Here is a 14,746-nt window from a genome sequence, read left to right on the forward strand (position 1 = left end):
AATTCTCATTTCGTTTGCTCTTATTTTGTATTCTGAAAATGTGGAACATAATCTCTTTAGTCACAAGAATTGCCCTGGTGGTAAGTTGTCTCTAAGCCATTGAGTATGGCAGCTGGAATATGATAACAAGGAATTCCTATCTGTGTCTTTTCTAGATAGAGAGAATTCAAATTTTTTATCAAGCAGTTTAATGCAAATATTCAAAAAAAGGTAAAGAGGTCTTACTAATAGAGGCTGTAAACTATAAGTTGGAATCACATTGACTAAGTCAAACCAAGAATCGAGAAATTGTCAGTATCACCAGTCCATAGTAACAGGCTATCATCTATATAGTGTTTCCATAAGGCTAAATGTGTTCGAAAGGGGCATCGTGGAAGCCAAATCTTTGAGCCCAACAAAGATGTTTTGTCTTGCTGGCCAAAATGTTGATGGGGCGGGGACCCTGAAGCCTCTCCCATTCCATGCCTATGTCAGTACATACATTTATTTTTAAGGCCGAGATCCATATTTTATAAAAGTGTACGTATAAATTTTACACAGGAAATAACTGAAACCACTGCGTGTAATAATCCTCATTTTGGGCCTGATTTTAAAAAGCATTTACATGCGTAAAATTGGATTTTATACATGTAAATGGGCTTTGAAAATTGCTACAATATATACCATTGAATTGTGTCCATAGGTTATTCCACCTGTAAGTGCACTTCACGCACGTAAATGGCTTTTAAAAATTGCTATGATAGTATGTTACATTTGCATGTGTAACTCTTTTACAATTCCCTTCTAAATACACGGAGGCAGGTATTTTATCATATACGCGCATACTCCGCTTATGAAAATGCTTGGGTGTGTTATTTTTAATCCACAGTTTGTCGACACCTCTGCTGGTTCAGCCAGAGCCTCCACCAGTTCAGCCAGAACTCCCATCCAAAAACTGCAGACATGAGACAAGTGTGATTCCACTTTCATATGCGTGTACATCATCGCTGACAAACCCTGCCCTGGAATGCCCATGAAACGCCCCTCGTTTTTTTTTTAGGTTTTTTTTTACTCACATAGAAGCACAAGTGAAATGGTAACTTCATGCATACATCCGGCTTTGTGAAAATTCACTGAGCAAGCACAAGGCCTACACACGCGTGTGTACCCCAATTTTACGTTCACAACCCCCACGTTTGAAAATTGCTCCCTAAAAGCTTGTATATAAATACAAATTGAATATGAAGTCTTACTTTTATGAAATGTTAAAGCGGTGTTCTTGTGCATGGTAGGCAGAGTTTTTTTTTTTATTTTATGGTAAGTATAAGTAAGAAAGTAGTTTATCCAGCTGCCATCTTTTTTTTTTTTTTTTTTCCTGTCGGTTGGGTATCCTATGGCAAGTTCTGTTAAATATCTTGCTGCAGCTAATGCTTAACGTATCCATAACTGGTATGAATCAGGAATGGATTTAAAATTACAGCCCCCATAGGCAAAGGAATGGAAATCAGAAAGCGGCGGGGGGGGGGGGGGGGTGTCATCCCAGTTTCGTGGGTGCCTTCAGAATTTGGCCTGTTTTGCCTGCTCCCAGGGCCTCCCCCAGCTCCTGAAATTCCACAGCCACGGTTAAGGGCTGCAAAGTTCGGCCTTTGCCGTGGAATTGCCCACGTTGCCGTGGGAGACCGGGGGCTCTCTCGGGGGGAAAAGAAGCATTGGTGGCAGGGTGAGGGTGCAGCCTTTCCTCTCTGCCCCCCTTCCCCCGCTCCCATTGTAAAAGAAGCAGAGGAGGACGGGGGCCTTGCAGCTCCTCCAGCGCACCCTCTCTCCTCCCCTGCCAGGGGCCTAAATGTTGCGCTCTGAGACACGCGAGTCAAAGCAGGTAAGACCTGGCAGGAGGAGGAGCTGCAAGGCCCCCGTCCTCCTCAACCTGTTTTACAATGGGAGCAGATGAGGGAGGAGATTTGGGGAGGGGGTGAATGATCGTGGGGGGGATGGAGGGAGGAAGGGGTGTGTGTGTGTGAATGAACCAGTGATCACCTGGGGGGGAGGGAGGGAATGAACCGGGATTGCTGTGGGGGAGAGGAGAAGGGAGTGAATGAACCGGTGTTCATGGGGTGAGGGAGGAAGTGAATCAGGGTAAGTGGGTGGAGGAACCAAAATGAGTGAGGGGTGGGTTAGTGGGAGAGGGAAGGACCCAGGGTTCATGCAGGGGAGGGAGTGAACCAGGATTTGTGAGGGGTTGGAGGGGGAAGAAAGTAAATGAGGGAGTCTGAGGTGAAGAGGGGGGGGAAGGGAAGTAAAAGCGGGAGAGTTAAGGGGATTAAAGTGGCTTTGGGGGACCCTGTGGCTTCCTTCCTTCCTTCACTGCATCCCAATCTTTCCTCCTTTTCTTTCTCCTCGTCTCATCCCTAATCCTCCCGCTTTTCTCCTCTTCATCTCAATCTTCCCTCCTTCTCTTCCATTCCTATCCCCAATAATTCCTTTCTCCCCACCTCCCCATTATTGATCCCTCCCCTCCCTCACCTCTGATTCCCTTATCCTCCCCCTTTGTGCCTCTGTCCTCCTCCTCCTCCTCCATCTTTTATCTCTCAACCCTCTACTGCCTAAGATTTCTTCTTCATTTCCTCCTCTGCAATCTCCTGTCATCCCTTCCCTTCCCTCCCTCCCCAGACCCAATCCAATCACTAAGATTCCTTTTCCTCTAACAAGGAACCAACAAAATTAACTGGCTACAGAAATGTCAGAAAAGGAATTTATTTGTATAAAGTAAAAAAAAATAAATGTTGTTTTAAATTGCAAATATATGCAAAATAATGGAAATTTGCCACATAATTGCCGCCGAATCTTTAAAAAATCTGCTGCAGGAAAGCAGGGGTCTACCTGTGCCTAAGTCCAGCCCTAGAATGGGTTCATATAGTGATACCAGTATCTTATCTCTTAACAAAGCTGTTTTTCTTCCAAGCTGGCAGCAGCAGCAAGCAAGGCTTGGCATCGGCTTTGGTTTTGGCCAGTGAGAATGTGTTTGCTCTTAAAGGAATTGGCTGTGCTTTGGTCTCCTGTCTGAACTGTATTCTTTCTTTGTCAAATGTCTCCCCCCCAGGAGTTGATTCTTCTAAGCAATCAGGTGACAGGTGAATATTATCCTAATAACCTCCCCATGTCTCCTCTTCTCTACGGTTTGCTTCTAGAGATCCTTGTCGCTCGGCATTAAGGCAAAACCTTGGCATTCACTGGACAGCGGACCTTGGTTCGGCCCCATTTCCTGTCTTAGATTCTGGGTTAGACTGTTTAGTGAAATGCTAGTATGGTACTATCAAAACCAGATAATTGTCTCATTCTCCAGGATCCCAAAACCATCTCTGCTAAAAAAAAAAAAAATGTATTTGAGCTAAAAAAAAATTCCTATGCACCCACATCTCCAGATCTACTAGGCTGGTCCAACAGAACTTACCACAACCTGGAAAGTATCTCCTTTTCCGCAGGACCAATGTAGTTATAAGAACTTAAAAATAAAACAGTGAACAGTGATCCAGAGGGAGGTTTCCCTAGCAGTATGAGTAAACTTGGATTATTTTCCCTGAAAGTAATTGGGCATCTTTTTCTGTTTGGGCTGGCAAGTTAAAAAAAAAAACAAACCAAAACAAACAAAAAAAAACATGTAGCTCATTTCTGAGAGTCAAAAAAACCCAGACCCAGAGGCAATGCAGACTGCTCCATCCTGTGGGAAGATTGACTTGTGAAAAGGGAGAATGAAGATGAATCATTCCTCTGTGTTTCTTCACTGTGGAAGGGGGAACAGGAAGGAACAGCCTCTGATCAAAAGACTGTTCCCATCAGATGGTCACAATGCAGTTTATTGCCCTTGGGAGATAAACAAGGACTATTTTATTATTTTTTTTATCTGGTTTTGATTACATTATGGTCTAGCTTTTTCCTATGTGGCAGGAAATGGAGGATGGCTTTTAAGCTCCTTGCTTTTCAGAAGCAGGAAACTTAATGGCTTTTTCCATTTCCCCAAGTCTGTCTGTGAATATGTATGTGCGTGTCTGTCTGCCTGCCTGCTTGTTTATCCTCACTAGTTTGAAGGATAGAATTGCTTCCTTTGCAGGTACACAAAAACGTCTTCCATTTTCATCAACAGCACCTTTCAGCTTGGTTCAAACTTTTCCCATTAGCTCACAATTACTAGGCAGTCTAATAACTGTCAATAATATGTAAAATGGGACAGTGACAATTCCTGAGGTAAGCAGCAAGAGAGAGCATATTTCAATTAATAGTAACACTATCGAGTTAGATACCCAGCAGAATAAAGGCATAAACTCCTAGTTCTGGCTTAGTCCATTTCCAAACAGCTGGGCATTCCCAGTTGATTTGAATGACTGTGTGTTAAATCCATACAAGATCTCAGTCTGAGCTACAGGACTAAGAAGGCACTGATCTCAGCCCCATGACCCAGATTCTACACTTGATCAGACCCAAAAGTCCAAGAAGCCATTTTAAACTCTGATGAAGGGAGATGATCACAGAGCAGTAGTGCCCAGCTTCCACAAGCACCAGTATTCTCCATGGACAAGGAGGACAAATATCAGCCACCCTAGTAGGGTTGATGTTATCTGGTGCTAAGACGGATAGTTCTCTCCAGAGCTCTGAAAGACCAAGAAGGTGCATGAGTGTTCTTGCACCGGTGCCGCCATGCAAGTTTCCTTCTTATTCTACTTTCTTCTGCTAATGCAAAAGGACATGTTTTTGTGCTTTACAATTTTAGTCGCTCGTAGTCCTTTTTTCCCCCTCAGTAGTTTTTCCTTTTTCTTATAATCATTCTTTTATTTTTCATTCACAAATCTCCTCCCCTCCCACTCAAAAAAAAAGTGTATATTTTTCCTCTTCAAGATTGAGTTTAATTTAGCATCACTCCTTTTCAAGATTGCTGGTGTTCAATGGATATCCCCATTGCTCTTCTAAAATAACCTTCTTAGATCAGCATGACCAATGTGTTTGGTGTCTCAGACCTTCCCATTATGATCTTAATTGCATGGACCATGCATGCATGTCACCGAGAGGTTATACCATAATGGCAGAGGCCATTAACTAAATCAAAAAAGATGCTGTCCTCTCATGATCAGCGCCATGAGTTTGAACAGTCTCAGCATAGAAAAGGTGGTGATATAAAGTCTAGCACCAAAATGCATATACACCACACCAATTATCTCTTCATCGGCACAGAGATGATCTCCTGTGGCTCATTCTCTTCAGGGCAGAAAACTTATCAGCGCCAGCTTCTTCACAGAGATCTTGATGCAGAGATTTTGGTGCAGAAAAATCAAAGAGAACCAAAGCTCTCCACTTTCAGTTTTGGTTCCTGAAGCACAGTTCTTCTGCTGTTTTTCCCACAACTGACTGATTTGAATTTGTAAAAAACGATTAATTAAATTTTAACTTAGTGTAATATATTTGTATTCCACCTTTCACAATACTGTGGATTGCTCCAAAGCAGATAACAGCAAAAATTAAAACTTACATTCCAAGTTTACATTTTAACATCAGCATTAACTAAAATAAACATAATAATCAATCATAAAATATAAAAAAATGAAAACAAACAATTCAACAAAAATAAACTTGAAGTAAAAGGAACCTAATAATTATATAAACAAGTACCCTGCATTACCTTCAAATTGTAACCACTATTAAAAGAATGCATATTTTACTGACATGCTGGTTCCTCCTTCCTTGGAGCTGATGTCTCCCCTTTTAGAGTCATTGATGCCTAAGATGGAAAGTAAGTCTACTATTCCTCCTCTTCAAGCTAGAGAAAACCTATTGGAGCCTATGTCTCATGACTTGAATTGACAGTGATATGAACATGAAAAAACATATTAGCAAAAAAATAAGAGATGGTTATAACAAATTTCAAATTCTAAGATGTTTAAAACCATTGTTTAATCACGAAAAATTTTGAACGGTACTATAATCATTACTTTTTTCACATTTAGACTATTATACTGCCCTTTTTCTTGGCCTACAAGCAAACACTTTAAGATCATCGCAGCTGTTACAAAATGCTACTGCTATATTATGCCAACATTGATTTCTCTCCATTGGTTACCAATAAAGTTTAGAATTGATTTTAAAGTTTTATGCCTTTTACATAAATATATTAATAATGAAAAAATAGAATAGCTAGCTAAATGCAGCCATCCATCTTTACCCACCGCAAAGAAGTTTGAGGTCAGCTGATAAGGGTTTCCTTGTAATACCATCCATACATACGGCCTATCTTAACGAAGTTAGAGAGAGCTTTTTCGATTGCAGGACCCAAATTATGGAATTAAGAACATAAGAAATTGCCATGCTTGGTCAGACCAAGGGTCCATCAAGCCCAGCATCCTGTTTCCAACAGAGGTCAAACCAGGCCATAAGAACCTGGCAAGTACCCAAACTCCAAGAAGATCCCATCCTACTGATGCCAGTTATAGCAGAGGCCATTCCCTAAGTCAACTTGATTAATAGCAGTTAATGGACTTCTCCTCCAAGAGCATATCCAAACCTTTTTTTAACCCAGCTACACTAAGCACGTCTTCTGGCAACAAATTCCAGAACTTAATTGTCCGTTGAGTGAAAAAGAATTTTCTCCGATTAGTCTTAAATGTGCTACCTGCTGACTTCATGGAGTGCCCCCTAGTTCTTCTATTATCCAACAGTGTAAATAACAGATTCACATCTACTTGTTCAAGACCTCTCGTGATCTTAAAGACCTCTATCATATCCCCCCTCAGCCGTCTCTTCTCCAAGCTGAACAGCCCCTAACCTCTTCAGCCTTTCCTCATAGTGGAGTTGTTCCATTCCCTTTATCATTTTGGTTGTCCTTCTCTGTATCTTCTCCATCGCAACTATATCTATTTTGAGATGCGGTGACCAGAACTGTACACAGTATTCAAGGTGCGGTCCCACCATGGAGCAATACAGAGGCATTATGGCATTTTCCATTTTATTAACCATTCCCTTCCTAATAATTCCTAGCATTCATTACTGTTGGAACTAAGGACGCAGGCAGATTTTATGATTTTTAAAAAGAACTTAAAAACATGGTTATTTAAAAAAGCATTTGAGGTATCGGAATTATTAATGATTGTGGCTAGGTTTCTCGCTCTAGAGTGTGAGTTTAAGGCATTTCCTTTTTTATTTTATTTTAATTTTTAGATTTGTATTATATTATTTTATAATTTATTTTATATTTTATTTTATTGTTTTATATTATCAATTTTATTTGCTATTTCTCTATAAATTGTTATGATTGAAAATAGAATGACGGTATATAAAAGTTTTAAATAAATAAAATACCCTCATTTAGGGTGACAACAACATAAGAAGAACCTTCTATAATACTCTCAGATTCACAAGAAGGCTCTGAATCTTCTAATATGTTTCCACTATACCAGGGCTTCCCAAACCTGTCCTGGGGATCCCACAGCCAGTCGGGTTTTCAGGATATCCACAGTAAATATGCAAATGTATCTCATGCATATTCATTGTGGATATCCTGAAAATCCGACTGGCTGTGGGGTCCCCAGGACAGGTTTGGGAAGCCCTGCACTATACCATTCAGATGATGAAGACTCAACTGGTCTTCCATCAGATCCCTATCCCCAACCTCTTAGAAGAACATCTCCTCCTAAGGATATGGCATATTCTGATTTTATTCAAATGATTGCAAAGGAGATTCCTTTTCCCCTAGTCCAAGAGGAAGAACTTAGAGAAGACATCTTTAGTTTATTAAAATGTATTGAACCTCCAAAGCAAGCTGTGTGTGTCCCAATACACAGATTATAACAGGAACTTCAGACAAAAAATGGCAAACAACTAGTGTCATGTATAAGTTTCAGTCTTGCTGAGGGCATCAAAAAGTCCAACTGCCGCCTCACTCAGTAGTTATAGAATCGGTTTCAAAGAAAAAGACAAGATGTAAAACACATTCTAATTACTCTCCAGAGAAAAACCCTGCCTTAATAGATAGCACATCAAAGAAGTTTTTCCAATCAGCCATGTTAAGTTTTAGAAAAGCTGCGCATCAGTTGTACATGATGCAATATATGTATTCCTGTTTGTAGAAACTGCAGGATATATGAGTCAAGAACTTCCAGTAATTTTCAAGCAGTTTCACATTAGCTCTCCACGCATCTGAAGAATGTAGTAAGCAACAGATCAACCTATGAGTCTTGCGACTTCCAGAACGTCAGCAATAGCCATTGGAGTCAGAATATTATCTTGTCTTTGAGCTTTAGAATTCCATAAAGATGTATATGAAAAGCTTGCTAATGTTCCATGTACAGGAGGAGATAATCCCTTTGGAGAAAAACTGAAAGAAACAGTAGATCTTAAGGATTATTATGCCACTCTCCTGACATTATCGGTAGCAATGAAGGAAAAACCTTCTACTACAAAAGGCAGTACTTCTGTTTAAAGTGAAGATATCAACCTTATCCTTTTTTTTACAATTGTGTTCTCAGCATAGGGATTGTCATTTTCATTTTTTATTTTATTTTGCCTTGGAATGTCAATATTATAACACAAAATGTCAGTGGGAAAAATGGCTTTGATATAACACAGAGGAGAAAGATCAATAGAAAAGTCAATTTCCCACTGATTTCATTTTTGTTCTACATTAAAATTCCCAGGCAAATAATAATAAAAACTGAAAACAAAGCTCCCCTACCTCAGCAGCAGCACAGGCGGTGTATTGGAGAAAGAGCACGGATCAAATATTTGCAGCTATTTCATACCAAATCAAGCCAGAATTATTGACTACAGTATAAAATAGAATTCCTGGCTAGCCTTAGACTTCTAGAGGAGGAAAAACTTTTAACACATCATTGCTGCATGGTCTTCCTAACAGATTGTTGGGTATTAAAGATCATACAACAAGGATGCCATTTAAATTTCAAATACATCCTTCCAAATAATCCTTCAAGGATATACTCTCTAGTTGTATATCAAATCAAACTTTTGCAACAGGAACTAGCAACTCTACTTTCAGTCAATACAGTAGATCCTGTTCCAGTATAGGAAAGGAACATTAGTTTCTACTCCAAGTACTTTCTAATTCCAAAAATGTCAAGAGTTTTTTGTCCTATCCTAGACCTCAGGAACATCAATAAGCATCTAACAAAGGAAAAGTTCAAGTTGAAATCCTAAAATATAATATGCCCTCCAGTGGAGATCAAAGATTGTCTACTGTAGATCTCAAGGATGCATACACACACACATTCCAGTTCATAACAATTATAAATAATTATAAAATTATCATTATCAAATTCTTCATTTCAGTCTCAGTAGCACCGAGAATATTTATAAAATGCCTTGCAGTGGTCACTGCTAATCTAAGGCTACACAATGTCTTTGTTTTTCCCTACCTAGACAACTGACTCATATCAGGTTGAATCACTCTACAAGTTCATTCTTCCACTCTGTATATGTTGAGAACCCTTCAATCCCTAGGATTCATCCTCAATATGCCAAAATCCAGCATAAAACCCTCTCATGTGATAGACTTTATAGGAGCCCATCTCGATACAACACAAGAGAAAGCTTTTTCTTCCCCTTCACAGAGCAATAGTTTTGATGGTCAAAATTCTGTTGCTCTCCAAACAGAGATGCGGGCCATTATTTTATGCAGTCATATGGCAACAACAGTCCATGTCGCCACTTTTACATTCATTGCCATGAGATCAGCTCAGTGGCTTCTAACATTCTAGTGGAACTAGTATTGCCAACCACTATCTCACAATGTGCAAATATACACCAGCCTTTTCCCTTCTCTCAAATGATGGATTGAGATCAGTATTAAATGCTTGGTTAAAGAACAAGGGTTGTCTGTTTGGATTAAGACTACCAAGAATATTAACAAACAGGCTCAGGAAGCCTGCATGATTTGGAAATGGGCAATTTTCCAAAAAATAAAGGAAAGGAAATCTGATACCAGACAGATTAAGTTGCCAACTACAGTCACACGAATGGTCATTAGACAATTGAGTAGCCCAGTTTCAACCCTGGGGTATTCTGCTCATAGATCTATTTGTGACTCCGTTAAACAACAAAGTTCTTACATACTCTCCAGGATACCAGCGGAGAACAGTCTGGCAGCAAATGCTTTTTCAATGCTACAGAACCAAAGATTGATCTATGCATTTCCTGCAGTTCCGCTTATAACCAAGGTCCTTCAGAAGTTAAGAAAAGGGTCGAATGATTTTAATAGTTCCATTTTGACCTCATCAAGTTTGGCTTCCATGCCTAGCTGGTAAAATTACTCTCATTCCCATCCCTGATCATGCAGAACAGATGGCAATCTTCTGCATCCCTCCTTCAGTCATTGTCTCTGACTACATGGAAGTATAAAGCAAACTAGTATCTTCTCTCTGATTGTGCACTGAAGTGGGTGTAGTTATCTAGCATCTAGAAAATGTTGGCATTATTATGTTGTATGGCAGATTTTGACAGGGTGCACAAGTGCCCATTTTGGAAAGCTGGAGTAGCTGAGCAGGAGCAACTGGGGGATGCTTCATATTTGCAAGCACTGAATCCTGTAATGCACTTCTATTAGGTCTACCATACACCTCACTAAGACCACTGCAGGTTTTGCAAAACACAGCTGCAAGAGTTTTAACTGGCAAAAGTAAAAGAGAACACGTCATGGAAAAACTGGCTTCCCTTTGAACAAAGAATTCAATACAAAACACTGTGCACCATACATGTTAATACATAACGAAAATGCAGACTGGTTAAACACAGCCCTTCGTGTACACGTCCCTAACAGGAACCTAAGATCAGCAAACAAAGCACTCCTGACTATTCCATCAGTCAAAATGGCAAGACTAACACAAGTAAGAGCGAGGGCGCTATCATTGGCAGGACCCATATTATGGAACTCCATGCCCTTGGGTTTAAGATTACAAAGAGACAGCAAAACCTTTAGAAAAAGTTTAAAAACCTGGCTCTTTAAACAAGCTTTTCAAAAAGAGAAGGGAGAATAGAAGCCAGGGAGGGGCAAAGCATGAACAATTAAACAACCATACACACTGCAGAATTCACTAACGGGCCGATTCAGTAAAAACGCAGGAGAGCGGACGAATGCCTGCTCTCCCGGCGCGCGCACCGGCCACTCGCCAGTGCGCGCGATGCAGTATGTAAATGAGGTGGTGCGGTAGAAACGGGCAAAAGGAGGCGCTAGGGACACTAGCGTGTCCCTAGCGCCTCCTTTTGACCCAGAGGGGCGGCTGTCAGAGGGTTTGACAGCCGATGCTCAATTTTGCCGGCGTCGGTTCTCAAGCCCGCTGACAGCCACGGGCTCGGAAACCAGACGCCGGCAAAATTGAGCGTCCGGTTTTCGGCCCAACAGCCGCCGGCCCAATTTAAATTTGTTTTCTTTTTCTTTTTTTTTTTTTTTTTTTACTTTTTACACCCTTCGGGACCTCCGACTTAATATCGCTATGATATTAAGTCAGAGGGTGCACAGAAAAGCAGTTTTTACTGCTTTTCTGTACACTTTCCCAGTGCCGACAGAAACTAGCGCCTACCTTTGGGTAGGCGCTAATTTCTTAGAGTAAAATGTGCGGCTTGGCTGCACATTTTACTTACTGTATCCCGCGCGCATACCTAATAGGCCCATCAACATGCATTTGCATGTTGAGGGCGCTATTAGGTGCCCCGGGTTGGACGCGCATTTTCCGCCCCTTACTGAATAAGGGGTAAGGGAAAACGCGCGTCCAAGAGCAGGCTAACAGTGCGCTCCGTCGGAGTGCACTGTACTGTATCGGCCTGTAAGTGTGTAGTTTTTAATAGATAGCGCATGATAGAGAGACATGGACATGATTCATCACGTTTAACAATGAACATTGATCACAAACCATGTTACCGAACCTTATGGCACCTATGTAAAGGGACAAATTGTAGTATCATTACTTTTTATGTGCCTTAATGTAAACGGTTGTGACGGTCCCCACCAAACGACGGTATAGAAAAGATTTTAAATAAATAAATAAAATAAATGCTTCTGACCCCAGAAGACCCACCATGGGATAAGGGCTGGGGTGGAGGGCAGTTGGGGGGGGGGGGTCCCTGTGAGCCAGAAAGGCTTTTGCTTAAGCCAGTTTGTAGGGGAGTGGATACTTTGTGTTTTTTGGAGGGGTGGGTCATTGTTTTGCCTATTTTGTTTTGAGTAAACAAAACAAAATGGAATCAATAAGAAATGAAATGAAAAAAAAACCCCCCTCCAAGCTCTGGCATATTTCAGTTTGCATATTCTTCTGTAAAGTATAAGCACAATTATTTTCTTGCAACCTTCAGTTAGGGAGTCCTTACTTGTGTGGCTGCATGTCCTGCTTGTCCGTGGAGAGAACAAAGCTGCTCACCTGTAACAGGTTCCCTCCACAGACAGCAGGACAGATCAGCCACACAATCCCACCTTCCTTGCTAGGAAGTTTGAGGAGACTGACATGGCAGTGGCTGCATGATGACATCCACACATGCTCAAAGACCTTCTCAATTTGTCTTGATGCTGTCTGATGATGTCACCCCCCACATCACTTGTGTGGCTGATTTGTCCTGCTATCTTTAGAGAACACCTGTTACAGGTGAGAAACTTTACCTAACTGTACAGATCGTGTAAGTCCTCTTAGAAGAACTACCTTTTCCTTTTCCCGTGGGTACGATTAAGTCAGGGCTCTATGACTGGATACAGAGGCATTTATAAAGGCCACAGAAAGTAGTGTTCTATATATAGTTTATGAAGTAAATCCGTCATATCAGCTTGAGAAATTACCCAAACTTTTCAGAGGCTGATGAGCATGTTTTGATTAGCAGAAAAGGTCTATTAATACTACAGCAGTACAGTGAAACCTCTGCTTAAAGCTGCCTGTAAGTACAAGTCAACTGCCTATCTAGGATGCATATTGGGTGTTCCAGATTATCTGCTATCACATACATAATGTTATTGTCAGTGTAGCAGCAAAACAAATGAGATGGAGGGATCTGGGCCAATATTTCTCTCACAAAATAAATTGTGTTGGTTAACAGGGTGAAATCTGTCTGCACTGAGATGAGAGGATTAGACAGCTTGCACATGTCACTTTATCTTGTTTCCATAATAAATATAGACTTGATATGCTTTTATGTTAGAAGATGAAAAGATATGCAACCAAACACGCTTATGAAATTGAATCACAAACTTTAGCCCTAGACTTCCTTAACTAAGGGAACATTTGTGTTAATGGGTAAACCATCCTCTCATTTCCTGGTTTGGTGTCTTCCATACCTTTAGTGCACTAGGTATTGAAAATGTGCAAGCGAGAGAGAGCGATTATATATGGGTCCCATGAGGGATCTACAGGCAGCCTCCTTTCCAGTTCTGGTGCAGATGGATGTTCGTGATGTGGACTTGGGCGTTCTCGGCCTTACGACTCAAGTTTTAATGAGGTGGCATGAAGTCACAGACCGTGGCTTACAGACGCTTTCTCCTGGAGTAGCATAAGTTTTGTTTTTTTTTTAATCTTTTTTGCAAAACAAAATACAAACTTGCCAGTTAATATCACCATTTGTCGTGACGCACAATGGATCTTAGACAGGATTCCCCACATTTCTTTTTAATGAAAAATCATAACTAGTGCGGTAGTCCATATACCACCCCGGCCCCCAGAATCCTCACTACCTGCTGCAGAGAAGGAGGAAGCAACAATGAAGATAGTTCCATGCATCAGCTTGCTTGTAGCAAACCTTGACACCGTGTAGCCTGTGCTCTAGCTTAGAAAGTGTCTGTGGCTGCCGAGTCCGTTCATTCATGAGGGTGTTGTGTTCCGCAGCTTTCCGAGACCTCCTGTATCCGAATCTTATTGCAGGTTGGTTCAGGCAACTTCACATTTTACAGATGCTGCTCCAGCCTCCTCCTCCACTTGCATTCACCCATATATAGATTTCCGGATTAGACCCATGGATAAGTGCCTTACGCTGTAAACAAGTGTGCGGGAGGGTAAAAACGTGATTGAGGAAAAAAAGGTAGAATTTCCAAATGAAGGGGAAATGCGGCCAGATAAAGCCTTTCCAATTGATTTCCACAGCTATACAAACAAATTATTGCTTTATTGTTGTCACAAATAACTGGGTTACATATATTAAAAGTATGTAAAAAAAAAAAAAACAAAACCCAACTTTATGGACCATGAAAAAGGGTGTGGAAATAAAATGAATATTACATGAAAGAAATTTGTAGCTTAAGGTTCAACAAACAATTGAAGGCAATACCTTTTTTGGACTAACTTAAAGCATCTGTGATGAACATTCGAGAGTTATTTAGTAGTTGATCCTTAACTCTACATATCCAAGTGGACTAGCATGGCAAGCACAAGTTTTAACTTAAGGTTACACTGCAGTAGACCACCAGCAGTTCAGTTTGGTTAGCAGTTACCATGCTGGATGACTTGGATACGGCTTTAGAAGTCTGTACTGGTGCGGTACGTTGCTCAGGGTCTGGCTACAGATGAAGGATTCCTAGGGAGGGCATTTGACTGTAGAGGATTTGATCATTTAAGCTGGAGCCTCATAACACATCAAGTAAATGTCGGCTTTGCTGGAGGATTATGAAGTTCACCTTCGGCATTTCTTGGCAAGGACACCAGACTGAACAGCAGTGGCTGCCTTGCTGACAGGGTAGCAGGGTGGCTCAAAGTCTCCATGTTAGGGTGACTACTGTGGCATGAAAAGTTATAGATAAGAGAAATAAATG

The 14,746-nt window shown here is 40.9% G+C and overlaps 1 protein-coding gene across 1 annotated transcript in view; it reads left to right on the forward strand.

Annotated features, from left to right (window-relative positions):
* MPP1 (membrane palmitoylated protein 1) overlaps positions 1 to 14,746 on the forward strand; it is an 86,781-nt gene that overhangs the window by 49,989 nt on the left and 22,046 nt on the right.

Source organism: Rhinatrema bivittatum, chromosome 6, assembly GCF_901001135.1.
Source record: "Rhinatrema bivittatum chromosome 6, aRhiBiv1.1, whole genome shotgun sequence".
Lineage (NCBI taxonomy): Eukaryota > Metazoa > Chordata > Amphibia > Gymnophiona > Rhinatrematidae > Rhinatrema > Rhinatrema bivittatum.